We start from the raw sequence: 13,887 nt of genomic DNA on the forward strand, positions 1-13,887 counted from the left end.
TGAATCCAAGCCGTATGAAGTTTTCTGTGATGCTTCTCTCCAAGGTCTCGGTGCTGTGTTAATGCAAGAGAAGAAAGTTGTGGCTTATACCTCTCGGTAGTTGAAGCCCAACTAGAAGAACTACCCCACTCACGATCTTGAGTTGGCGGCAGTTGTCCATGCTTTGGTTACGTGGAGACATCTCTTGTTGGGAAGACAAGTGGACATTTTCACTGATCACAAGAGTCTCAAGTATATCTTCACTCAGCCCAACCTCAACCTCAGGCAGACTCGATGGGTCGAAATGATTCAAGAGTACAATCCGAGTATCGAATATACTCCAGGCAAGGCTAATGTCATTGCAGATGCTTTAAGCAGGAAAGCTTATTGCAACAGCTTAATTCTCAAGCCTTTCCAACCGGATCTTTGTGAAGCTTTCCGCAAGCTGAATCTCCAAGTTGTTCCTCAAGGCTTTCTTGCCAACCTCATAGTCTCTCCTACTTTGGAAGATCAAATTCGTGAGGCACAACTCCTTGATGCCATGGTGAAGAAGGTGAAACGTGGTATCGACAAGGGTCTTTCCAAATACAAGTGCTATCGCATTGATGACAGAGACACTTTGTTCTTTGAGGACCGGATTGTGGTTCCGAAAGGTGATCTAAGGAAAGTCATAATGAACGAGGCGCACAATTCTCTCCTTTCCATTCATCCTGGAAGTACGAAGATGTATCATGACCTCAAGCAGTCGTATTGGTGGACTCGAATGAGCGACAAATTGCTCAATTCGTGAATGAATGTGATGTCTGCCGAAGAGTGAAAGCAGAACACCATCGACCAGCTAGTCTCCTCCAACCTCTCGCTATCCCAGAATGGAAGTTTGATCATATTGAAATGGACTTCGTGACTGGATTTCCCAAGTCCAAGCGCGGAAATGATGCTATCTTTGTTGTCATTGACAAGCTTTCTAAAGTGGCTCATTTCCTTCCTATCAAAGAATCCATCACAGCAGCTCAGCTGGCAGAGCTCTACACCTCCAGAATTGTCTCCTTGCACGGCATTCCACAATTGATTTCTTCTGATCGTGGAAGCATCTTCACCTCTAAGTTCTGGGACTCCTTCCAGAAGGCCATGGGCACTAACATTCGCTTCAGCACAGCTTTTCACCCTCAAACTAGTGGCCAAGTCGAGCGAGTCAATCAAATTCTTGAAGATATGCTCAGGGCTTGTGTCATTTCTTTTGGCATGAAATGGGAAGATTGTCTCCCATATGCTGAATTCTCCTACAACAACAGCTTCCAACCGAGTTCGGGCAAGGCCCCATTCGAGATTCTCTATGGCAGAAAATGCCGTACCCCTCTTAATTGGTCAGAGACTGGTGAACGCCAACTTCTTGGCAATGACTTAATCACTGAAGCTGAAGAAATGTGTAAAGTCATCCGTGATAATCTCAAAGCCGCGCAATCGCGTCAGAAGAGTTACTATGATAGTAAGCATCGTGATTTGGCTTTCGAGATCGGAGACCATGTCTACCTCCGCGTCTCTCCAATGAAAGGCACTCGTCGCTTCGGTATCAAAGGGAAGATTGCCCCTAGATACGTGGGTCCTTTCAAGATCATTGGCAAAAGAGGCGACCTCGCCTATCAACTTGAACTTCCTTCCAACTTCGCGAACGTGCACGATGTGTTCCACGTGTCACAGCTCCGCAAGTGCTTCAAGACGCCTGAGCGCACTATCGACTTCGAAGAGATTGACCTCCAAGAAGATTTGTCTTACCATGAGCACCCCGTTGCTATTCTCGAAGAAACTGAGCGCAAGACTCGCAACAAGTCTATCAAATTCCTGAAAGTGAAGTGGTCGCACCATTCCGACCGGGAAGCCACCTGGGAACGCGAGGACCATCTCCGTTCCGAATATCCGGAGTTCTTTCAGTCCTAGATCTCGGGACGAGATCCTCTCGTAGTGGTGGAGTGTTGTAACACCCCGCATGTAACTTGCCATATTTGTAACTCCGACTCTTGCCATTTCCGGCTATGTGATATGTTTTTCCCTCCGTTGTCGGGTTTTGTTTTGCGTTTTGTATTTTGTTATGTCATGCATATTCATATCATGTCATCATGTGCATTGCATTCGCATACGTGTTCGTCTCATGCATCCGAGCATTTTCCCCGTTGTCCGTTTTCCAATCCGGTGCTCCTATCTCCTCCGGTGCACCCCTCTTGTTTTCTTTCGTGTGCGTGTGGCAAACTTTCTCGGAACGGACCGAGGCTTGTCAAGTGGTCTTAATATACCACCCAGAGACTACCAGTCAAGTTTCGTTCCATTCGGAGGTCGTTTGGTACTCCAACGGTTAACCGGGCCTCCGCAATGTCCATTTGAGTGTCCAGCAAAACCCCCCTCCAAAACCAGCCCAAAGCCCACCAAACTCTCTTCCATGCTCTAGGTCGTTCGATCACGACCGTGTGGGCGAAAACCGCACCTCATTTGGAGTCTCCTAGCTCCCTCTACCTATTTATATGTGGGCATCCCGAAAAACGGATTCGCAGACGAACCCTAGCGTTTTTCCCACCGCGCCGCCGGACGCGTCCGTCCGCGCCGGACAACGTCCAACCGCCGCCGCCGCCGGCCCGCAGGCCCGTTTCCGGCCCCCGCGGCCCGAGTTGCGCCGCCGCCAGAGCCCGCGCCCGCACCGCGCCTCCGCCGCCTCTCCCGCCGCCGGCCGGCCCGCCGCCGCCGCCATCACAGCCGACCCCCGCCGCGGCGCCCGTCCCCGCCGCCGCGCGCCCGCCGCCGGGCATCGCCGCCTCCGACGACCGCCGCCCCCGCCGGCGACCGCCTCCTCCGCCGCGCCTCCTCCTCTCCTTCCCCCGCGCCGGCGCCGCCCCTCCCTCTCCGGCCGGCGAGCGCCCGAGCGAGCTCGAGGAGCCGGACCGATCCGATCTGGTAACGACACTGTGCCCGTTGACTTTCTCTCGTACCCCCCCCCCCCAAATTTCTTCCAAGTCCCAGGAAAACTTCAGCAAGTACTTCTGTTCCCGATGCGATAACTTTGTGCATGTAGCTCCGATTCGCGCGTATAATATGTCAAATTGTTCGTCTCGTGATGCTCTTCATTTTGTTCAATTGCTCCATTTTCTTTAGAGGTCATCTTGATGCCCAAATCTTCGTTGGAAGAGGGCTAGTTGCTGTTAATCTCTGGTTCTTATCAGAACTTGGAGATTTGTCATTTTTGTATCATTTAATCTGTGCATCTTTTGAGCATGAGCTCTACATGTGTTTTGAAGTATGCCATGCCATCTTTCCAGTGGTATAGTCCATGTATTTTTTGATCTTTGTGGTGACTAGCACAAGCATGCAAAGTAGGCCCCGTAATATTTCTGATTTCAGGGACTTGGTGATTTCTCTGTCTTTGTCTGCTGTAATTTTGCCATGTAAACTTGATGCTACAGAGATATCCATGCATATTTTGGAGATGTTCAGTAAGGATGGTTTGTAGCTATAGTTGTAATTGATCCATTCCTGCAATTGTTTGTCATTTTAGAGTATCATAGCATGACTCAATCTTGCTCTACTTTTGCTATAAAATATTTCTGGCAGATTATTAACATGACATGCATTTTTGCCAAGCTTATTGTAGTTGATCCATACATGCAATGCAATTGTTATTGCCATGGATAGCTTTATAAACATGCCATCTTGCTGTAGGTATGCTTGGTTTGTCATGCTTTGCTCTGTAGTCAGTGCATCAAGCTCACAAAGAGGCCTACATATTAATATTTCTGCCATGCTCTGTTTTCTGCCAAGTCCGAAACCTGATAACGAAACTTGCTATGTTTACATGCTTGCCATCATGTCTTCTCGTCCTTTTTGGCTTATGGTCAGTAAGGGACTTTTGTCATGTGCATTTAGTAGAACACTACCATGCCTTGTGTTGCTATGTTAAGTTCCTGTAGCATGTTGATTTCGTACTCTGAACATTGCTACCTGATGATAATTTCTGCCATGTCCAGTTTTTCACTAAGTCTGTGAACCTGTAATCTTTTGCACTTTTGCCATGCTTGTTTGAGCTTGATATGTTGTGAACTAGCAGTATCTCAGTGTTCATCTTTTGTCAAGCATCTCCTGTAGATTACTGCCATATGCTTTGTTGCTATGTTGGGGTGCTGTAGCAATGTTACTTGTTGCATTTTAAGTGCTATCTTGCTGTTTATCGCAGATTAGTGTCATTCTTGTTTTGCTTGTCATTTGCAAACCGTGCATCCGATTCCGGTGATCTTTATATCGATTTCGACCGAAATCATCTCATCTTTCCAGTGGCATGCTTGGTTTGCCAAGTTACTGCCATGTTCATCATTTTCCTTCCGGAGCACGCATATGCATCGCATATCATATCTTGCATATCATACATATTTTGCATCATGTTGCTTGTGCATTTCTCGTTGTTGATTGTGGTTCCATTTGTTTGTGTTCTTGTCTTGGGTAGAGCCGGGAGACGAGTTCATGAACGAGGAACCTGTCGAGTACGCTTACGAGGATCAAGCTTTCGACAACTCTGAGAATCTTGCAGGCAAGATGACCACCCCTCGAAATCACTTCTATCTTTGCTATGCTAGTTGTTCGCTCTATTGCCATGCTCGCTACCTATCACTTGCTATATCATGTCTCCCATTTTAGCCATGTCAGCCCTAACCATCCTTTCCTAGCAAACCGTTGTTTGGCTATGTTACCGCTTTTGCTCAGCCCCTCTTATAGCGTTGCTAGTTGCAGGTGAAGTTGAAGTTTGTTCCATGTCGGAACATGGATATGTTGGGATATCACAATATCTCTTATTTAATTAATGCATCTATATATTTTGGTAAAGGGTGGAAGGCTCGTCCTTATGCCTGGTGTTTTGATCCACTCTTGCCGCCCTAGTTACTGTTATACCGGGATTATGTTCCTTGAGTTTGCGTTCCTTACGCGGTTGGGTGATTTATGGGACCTCCTTGACAGTTCGCCTTGAATAAAACTCCTCCAGCAAGGCCCAACTTTGGTTTTACTATTTGCCGCCTAAGCCTTTTCCCCCGGGTTTTCGCGAGCCCGAGGGTCATCTTATTTTAACCCCCCCGGGCCAGTGCTCCTTCGAGTGTTGGTCCGAACCGAGCAGCCTGCGGGGCCACCTCGGGGAAACTCGAGGTCTGGTTTTACTCGTAGCTTGACTTATCCGGTGTGCCCTGAGAACGAGATATGTGCAGCTCCTATCGGGATTTGTCGGCACATTCGGGCGGCTTTGCTGGTCTTGTTTTACCATTGTCGAGATGTCTTGTAAACCGGGATTCCGAGACTGATCGGGTCTTTCCGGGAGAAGGTTTATCCTTCGTTGACCGTGAGAGCTTATGATGGGCTAAGTTGGGACACCCCTGCAGGGTATTATCTTTCGAAAGCCTTGCCCGCGGTTATGAGGCAGATGGGAATTTGTTAATGTCCGGTTGTAGATAACTTGTCACTTGACCCAATTAAAATACACCAAGTGCGTGTGTAACCGTGATGGTCTCTTCTCGGCGGAGTTCGGGAAGTGAACACGGTCTGTGTTATGAATGACGTAAGTAGGTGTTCAGGGCCTCTTCTTGGTCATTGCTAGATGACGTCCGTTCCTTTGCTTCTCTTCTCGCTCTCATTTGCGCAAGTTAGCCACCATATATGCTTTTGCCGCTGCAGCTCCACCTCCTTGCACCATTCCCCCCTTTAAGCTTAAATAGTCTTGATCTCGCGGGTGTGAGATTGCTGAGTCCCCGTGACTCACAGATACTTCCAAAACAGTTGCAGGTGCCGACGATGCCAGTGCAGATGATGGCGTCGATCTCAAGTGGGAGTTCGACGAGGAACGTGGTCGTTATTATGTGTCTTCTCCTGATGATCAGTAGTGGAGCCCAGTTGGGACGATCGGGGATCTAGCATTTGGGGTTGTCTTATTTTCAGCTGGATTTTGACCGTAGCCGGTCTATATGATTGTATTTTGGATGATGTATGGATCGTATTTTTGTATTGTGTGAAGTGGCGATTGTAAGCCAACTCTTTATCCCATTCTTGTTCATTACATGGGATTGTGTGAAGATGACCCTTCTTGCGACAAAACCACTATGCGGTTATGCCTCTAAGTCGTGCCTCGACACGTGGGAGATATAGCCGCATCGTGGGCGTTACATCCTACTAGGAGTGGAGTCCTAGTAGGACTCCCTCCTTGGTGCGCCCCCTCTAGGCCGGCCGCCTCCTTTATATACGGGGCAGGGGGCACCCCAAAGCACAACAGTTATTCTCTTACCCGTGTGCGGTGCCCCCCTCCATAGTTTACTCCTCTGTTCATAGCGCCGTAGTGCTTAGGCGAAGCCCTGCGCGGACCACATCACCATCACCATCACCACGCTGTCGTGCTGACGAAACTCTCCCTTGACCCTCTGCTGGATCAAGAGTTCAAGGGACGTCATCAAGCTAAACGTGTGCTGAACTCAGAGGTGCCGTACATTCGGTACTAGATCGGTTGGATCGTGAAGACGTTCGACTACATCAACCGCGTTAACCTAACGCTTCCGCTTTCGGTCTACGAGGGTACGTGGACATACTCTCCCCCTCTCGTTACTATGCATCTCCTAGATAGATCTTGCATGATTGTAGGATTTTTTTTTGAAATTGCATGCTACGTTCCCCAACAGTGGCATCAGAGCCAGGTCTATGCGTAGATGATATGCACGAGTAGAACACAAAGAGTTGTGGGCGATAATAGTCATACTGCTTACCACCAACGTCTTATTTTGATTCGGCGGTCTTGTTGGATGAAGCGGCCCGGCCCAACCTGATACGTCCATTTTGCATCATGTTTTCTTACTGTTATTTATAATGTTTTTATCCATAATAATGCTTTTTGGAGTAATTCTAATGCCTTTTCTCTCATAATTTGCAAGGTACACGCCAAGAGGGAGAATTTCGGCAGCTGGAAATCTGGACCTGGAAAAGCTACGTCAGGCCACCTATTCTGCACAACTCCAAACAAGATGAAACTTCACGAGGATTTTTTATGGAATATATAAGAATTATTGGAGCAAATAACTACTAGAGAGGGCCCACCAGGTGGGCACAACCCACCTAGGCGCACTACGGAGCCCAGGCGCGCCTTGGTGGGTTGTGCCCTCTTCGGCCCACCTCCGGTGACCATCTTCTGGTATATAGGTCATTTTGACCTAGAAAAAATAAGGAGAGGACTTTCAGGACGGAGCACCGCCGTCTCGAGGCGGAACTTGGGCAGGAACACTTTTGCCCTCCAGCGGAGCGATTCCGCCTGGGGAACTTCCCTCCCGAAGGGGGAAATCATCGTCATCATCATCACCAACAACTCTCCCATCTTGGGGAGGGCAATCTCCATCAACATCTTCAATAGCACCATCTCATCTCAAACCCTAGTTCATCTCTTGTGTTCAATCTTATTACCGTAATTATAGATTGGTGCTTGTGGGTGACTAGTAGTGTTGATTACATCGTGTAGTTGATTACTATATGGTTTATTTGGTGGAAGATTATATGTTCAGATCCATTATGCTATTTAATACTCCTCTGATAATGAGCATGTTTATCATTTGTGAGTAGTTACTTTTGTTCTTGAGGTCATGGGAGATATCATGTTGCAAGTAATCATGTGAATTTGATATGTGTTCGATATTTTGATAGTATGTATGTTGTGATTCCCTTAGTGGTGTCATGTGAACGTCGACTACATGACACTTCACCGTATTTGGGCCTAAGGGAATGCATTGTGGAGTAGCAATTAGATGATGGGTTGCAAGAGTGACAGAAGCTTAAACCCCAGTTTGTGCGCTATTCTGTAAGGAACCGATTGGATCCAAAAGTTTAATGCTATGGTTAGAATTTATTCTTAATACTTTTCTCGTAGTCGCGCATGCTTGCGGGAGGGTTAATCATAAGTAGGAGGTTTGTTCAAGTAAGAACAGCACCTAAGCACCGATCCACCCACATATCAAATTATCAAAGTAGCGAACACGAATTAAACCAACATGATGAAAGTGACTAGATGAAATTCCCGTGTACCCTCAAGAACGCTTTGCTTGTCATAAGAGACCGTTTTGGCCCGTCCTTTGCCTCAAAAGGATTGGGCTACCTTGCTGCATACTTGTTACTACTATCGTTACTTGCTCATTACAAATTATCTTGCTATCAAACTACTCTGCTACTTACAATATCAGCTCTTGCAGATATTACCTTACTGAAAACTACTTGTCATTTCCTTCTGCTCCTTGTTGGGTTTGACACTCTTACTTATCGAAAAGAGCTACAATTGATCCCCTATACTTGTGGTTCATCAAGGCTATTTTCTGGCGTGGTTGCCGGGGAGTGAAGCGCCTTTGGTAAGTGGAATTTGGGAAGGAAACATTTATATAGTGTGCTGAAATTTATTGTCACTTGTTGCTATGGAAAACAATCCTTTGAGGGGTTTGTTCGGGGTATATTCACCTCGTCCGGAACCACAATTAGCTACCCCTCAACCTACTGCACCTACTGAAAATATTGAATATGAAATTCCTTTGGGTATGATAGAACAACTGCTAGCTAATCCTTATGCAGGAGAAGGAACCGAACATCCTGATATGCACTTGATATATATAGAACAAATTTGTGGATTGTTTAAGCTTGCAGGTTTACCCGGAGATAAAGTGATGAAAAATGTTTTCCCTTTATCATTGAAGGGAAAATCATTGGCATGGTATAGGCTATGCGATGATATTGGATCATGGAATTGGAATCGTTAGAAATTGGAGTTCCACCAAAAAATTTATCCTATGCATCTAGTTCATCGTGACCGGAATTATATATATAATTTTTGGCCTCGTGAAGGAGAAAGTATCGCTCTAGCTTGGGGGAGGCTTAAGTCAATGTTATATTCATGCCCCAATCATGAGCTCTCAAGAGAAATTATTATCCAGAACTTTTATGCTCGGCTTTCTCGTAATGATCAAACCATGCTTGATACTTCTTGTGCTGGTTCTTTTATGAATAAGACTATTGAATTCTGGTGGGATCTTTTGGAGAGAATTAAACGCAACTCTGAAGATTGGTAACTCAACAAAGGTAAAGATTTAGGTATTAAGCTTAGGTATGATTGTGCTAAATCTTTTATGAATACCGATGCTTTTCAAAAGTTTAGCACTAAATATGGACTTGACTCTGATATAGTAGCCTCCTTTTGCGAATCATTTGCTACTCATGTTGAACTCCCTAAAGAGAAGTGGTTTAAATATCAACCACCTATTAAAGAAGAAATTAAAGAACCGATACCGGTTAAAGAAGAAACTATAATTTATAATGTTGATCCAGTTGTCCCTTCTGCTTATATTGAGAAACCACCTTTCCTGTTAGGATAAAGGAACATGCTAAAGTTTCAACTGTGGTTAACAAAAGCTATGTTAGAACACCTAAACCTGATGAAAAAATTAAAGTAGAACCTAGTGTTGCTATTGTTAAAGATCTCTTAGAAGAAGATATGGATGGGCATGTTATTTATTTCTGTGAAGAAGCTGCTAGAATTGTTAAACCCGGTAAAAGAGATAAACATAGACCTATTGTGGGCATGCATGTCATCTCAGTTAAAATAGGAGATCACTGTTATCATGGTTTATGTGACACAGGTGCTAGTGTGAGTGCTATTCCTTACACTTTATATCAAGAAATTGTGAAAGATATAGCACCTGCAGAGATAGAAGAAATAGATGTTACTATTAAACTTACTAATAGAGACACCATATCACCATTTGGGATTGTTAGAGATGTTGAAGTCTTGTGTGGGAAAATAAAATACCCTACTAATTTTCTTGTTCTTGGTTCCCCACAAGATGACTTCTGTCCCATTATCTTTGGTAGACCTTTCTTGAATACAGTTAATGCTAAGATAGATTGTAAGAAACAAACTGTCGGTGTTAGTTTTGGTGATGAGTCTCATGAGTTTATTTTTTCCAAGTTTAGTAGAAATATTCATGATAAAGAATTGCCTACTAAGGATGAATTAACTGGTCTTGCTTCTATTGTTGTGCCACCTACTGATCCTTTGGAACAATATTTGCTAGACCATGAAAATGATTTACATATGCATGAAAGAAATGAAATAGATAAGATTTTCTTTAAACAACGTCCTCTACTTAAACACAATTTGCCTATTGAAACTCTGGGAGGTCCTCCTCCACCTAAAGGTGATCCTGTGTTTGAATTAAAACAATTGCCAGACACTTTGAAATATGCTTATCTTGATGAAAAGAAAATATATCCGGCTATTATCAGTGCTAACCTTTCAGAACATGAACAAGAAAGATTATTGAAAGTTTCTATGGAAGCACCGGGCTGCAATTGGATATACTCTTGATGATTCAAGGGTCATTAGTCCCACTCTATGTCAGAACAAAAATAATATGGAACCTGATGCTAAACCCGCTGTTGATCACCAACGTCGGTTAAATCCGAAGATGAAAGAGGTGTTAAGAACGGAAATATTAAAACTTCTGGAAGAAGGTATAATCTATCCCATAGCTGACCGTAGATGGGCAAGTCATGTTCATTGTGTCCCTAAGAAAGGAGGTATAACTATTGTTCCTAATTATAAGAATGAACTTATTCCACAAAGAATTGTTATAGGCTATAGAATGGTAATTGATTTTAGAAAATTAAATAAAGCAACTAGAAAAGATCATTACCCTTTGACTTTTATTGATTGTCGGGTGGTAGGTGCGACATATGCGAACGGGTGGCTTATCATTGTGGGAGCTAGTAAGACATCGCCGGTGCCTGGAAACGGGATAAGGCGAAGACATGCACGCTGGCGAATCTTACCCAGGTTCGGGGCTCTCCGTGGAGATAACACCCCTAGTCCTGCTCTGCGGGGTCTCCGCATGATCACTAGGTCAAAACAAGTAGCTACAAGTGCTCCTTGAGCTGTTTGGCTAGGGGAAGAAGAAGGGCAAGGCTAGCTCTCCTTTTCTCTCTATGTGGTGTGTCAAACTCTATGAGATTAACCCTTTGCATGGGTGTCCCGGGGGATTTATATAGGCCTACCCCCCAGGGGTACAATGGTAATCCGGCTGGGTGCGTATCCCAGCCGTCAGTGTCTGTGCTCGCCGGCTTCTCCGCCCGCCGTTGGGGCCCGCCGACTGCAGGGTCCCGCCGGCTGCCGGCCTCTTGGCCGACAGGCCGGCCCCACCGCCCGGGGGCCTTGTCGGCGGCTGGTTACTGTTGCCTCGCCCCTGATGACGAGGGCTTTCTCGAGGTAAGCGTGGCTACAGTGCCGCCGCCTGGCGGGCTCTCACTGTAGCCTCACCTCGTCTTGTCTCCTTAATGATGCACATGTTTTGAGGGAGGGAGGTAGCCGGCAATTGGGAGCCGGCTACGCCGCAGGCCGACTAGGGGAGGCCGGGCCGCCTTCGAGCGTCTCTCTGGCTGAAGGGGCCCGCCGCCTGCGGGTCGTACTAGCGCCTGTCGTGGGTGACGTCGCGGTCAACATGGCTACAGTGCCGCGCCGGACGGGGGATGGCTAACCCGTACGGCGCCCTGTGGCCATGCATGTTCCGGGATTCGGGGGTGGTAGGCTGTACTGCGGCCACGCCCCGTCTTATCACCGTTATGTGGGTGCAGCCCTGGTGGGTGCAGTCTTGGCCGGCTTTTGGGAGTCGGCCTTCTTCATGGCCGCCTTCTGGGAGTCGGTCCTCTTGGGGCCGGCTTCCTGGAGTCGGCCATCTCGCAGATTTCTTCGGGAAGGTTTTTGAGGCCGGGTCGCCTTCTGGTAGTTGGCCTTGGGGATACCTGGCCAGAGGAAGGCGGCCCCATGCTCTGGATGCTTGAAGCCTCGATTGGCCTGATAATTTTTCGAAGAGCCAGGGGGAGTCGGTTAGGCTACCCGTGGCCATTTACTCCGACAGTAGTTCCCGAAGCTCGTTGGGCTTCGAGGCTGAGAGGAGGTCGAGATGCTCGGTCAGCTTCTTATCTTGATGAGCCAGCAGCTGGGAGCCGGCTTCGGTTGGGTGCGCCGTCTTGGCGAAACTTCTGAAGTCTAAAGGAGGGAGTCGGTTGGTGTACACGCCGGGTTGCGGGCCGGCCGCTCGCCGCCCGCGTACCACGTGGCACCCTCCGGCTGAAAAAAGCCTGCCAACCCACGTGCGCGACAGGACGCGCTGCACGCCGGGGGCCCATCACTCCTACGCCTAGTCCCAGGCGCGGATTCTCTGTGGCCCAAAGCGGGCCGCACGCCTTCCGGCGGCAGTTTCTGCACGACGTTAGGGCGCAATAATCGCGGGACGGGGGGAGTGGGCGCAGTTAATCCCACGTTCCACCCCACGCCTTGCCTTCTCGGCTTCGCCGCACGAGGCTATAAGTAGGGGGAGGAGGGGGAGCGGCAGATGCTCGCATGCTCATCCTCTCTCCGCCATCTTCTTCCTCCTTCTTTCCATCGCAGCGGCATCTTGCCGCCGCGCCATCCCACCAATCTTCGCACTACCCCGCAGCTTCGCCGCCGCGGGGCCGCGCTTTCTCCGCCGCCGCACCCTTTCTCGTCAGCTTCTCGCCATCATGCAGTACAGCGGAGACTGGAATGGCTCCAACGTCCACACGGACCACATCGACTTCCTCCGCAAGACGCGACGGTTGCCCGACAAGGACCAGGTGCAGGTCCGTCTCGCGCCGGAGAAGGAGATCACGCCGGCGCCGGAGGAAGGCGAGCGGGAAATCTTTCGCTCGCACTTCCTGCGCGGCCTCGGTCTGCCCGCGAGCGCCTTCTTCCGCTCCTTCCTCGACTTTTATCAGCTCCAGCTGCACCACCTCACTCCAAACACGGTGGTGCTGCTGTCCGCCTTCGTCACTCTATGCGAGGGCTTTCTTGGCGTTCTTCCCACCCTCGAGCTCTAGGGGGAATTATTCCAATCCAAGCTCGGCACCCGCATGCAGGGCGTGCCGGCTCAGAGCGGCGCCTTCATCGCGATGTGGAGGCCGGCAGCCGACAACCCCTTCCCTGTCATCACGCTGATCCAGTCGGTGAAGCGCTGGCAGAAATCGTACTTCTACGTGAAGAACGTCGCCCCGCAAGGCGACTACGTCAACTTGCCGGCTTATGTAGCCGGCCCGCCAGCTGGGACGCGGCCCCAGTGGTCCTATCAGGGCAGGACGCTATCGCCGGCTGGAGCCGCCGCCGTCGCCCGACTCCGGGTAATGATCCAGTCGGAGGGCCTGACTGGGTCCGACCTGCTGGCCGCCTTCGTCGTGCGCCGGGTGCTCCCGCTTCAAAGCCGCCCTCATCTGATCAGTCAAATGAGCGGCCAACTCGATCCGAGTCGGATGTGCACCAAGGAGATGCCTCATGACGAGGTGGCTCATATGGTGAACTATCTCGCGAACTGCAAGCTCTCCGCAGAGTGGCAGTTTGGCAAGGAGCCGTACTCCCGTGCTCATCCCCCGCCTACGGTATGCTTTCTTTATCTTCTCTTCTTTTAGTTTTGTCACCAAGTTTTCCTTGGCCGACTCTGACCAGTCGGCACGTCTTGGCAGAGCCCTCTCCTTTGACCTGCGGCCGGGACAGCGGGGGCGGATCACCGATTTCACTCCGACCGGGCGGAGCATGACTTGGAGGACCCCGACTTGGGGGCGGCCGCCATGGACGACAACACCGAGGCGGGAGGCGGCGAAGCTGGCGGCTCCGGGCTTGGAGCCAGCTTCGACGACTGGCCAGATGACGACGAGGCGGAAATCGTCCCACGCCGCCAGCCAGCGTCCGACCATGGCGCGGGTTCCTCCGCCGCGCCGCCTGCTCGGGGCGGCGCGCAGAAGCGCCGGGCCGCGTCGGGTTTGTTCGGCAGTCCGCCGAAGAAGCCCAAGGGCGGGGCGGCGGCGACCAGA

This window comes from Aegilops tauschii, chromosome 3 (genome assembly GCF_002575655.3).
Source record: "Aegilops tauschii subsp. strangulata cultivar AL8/78 chromosome 3, Aet v6.0, whole genome shotgun sequence".
NCBI lineage: Eukaryota > Viridiplantae > Streptophyta > Magnoliopsida > Poales > Poaceae > Aegilops > Aegilops tauschii.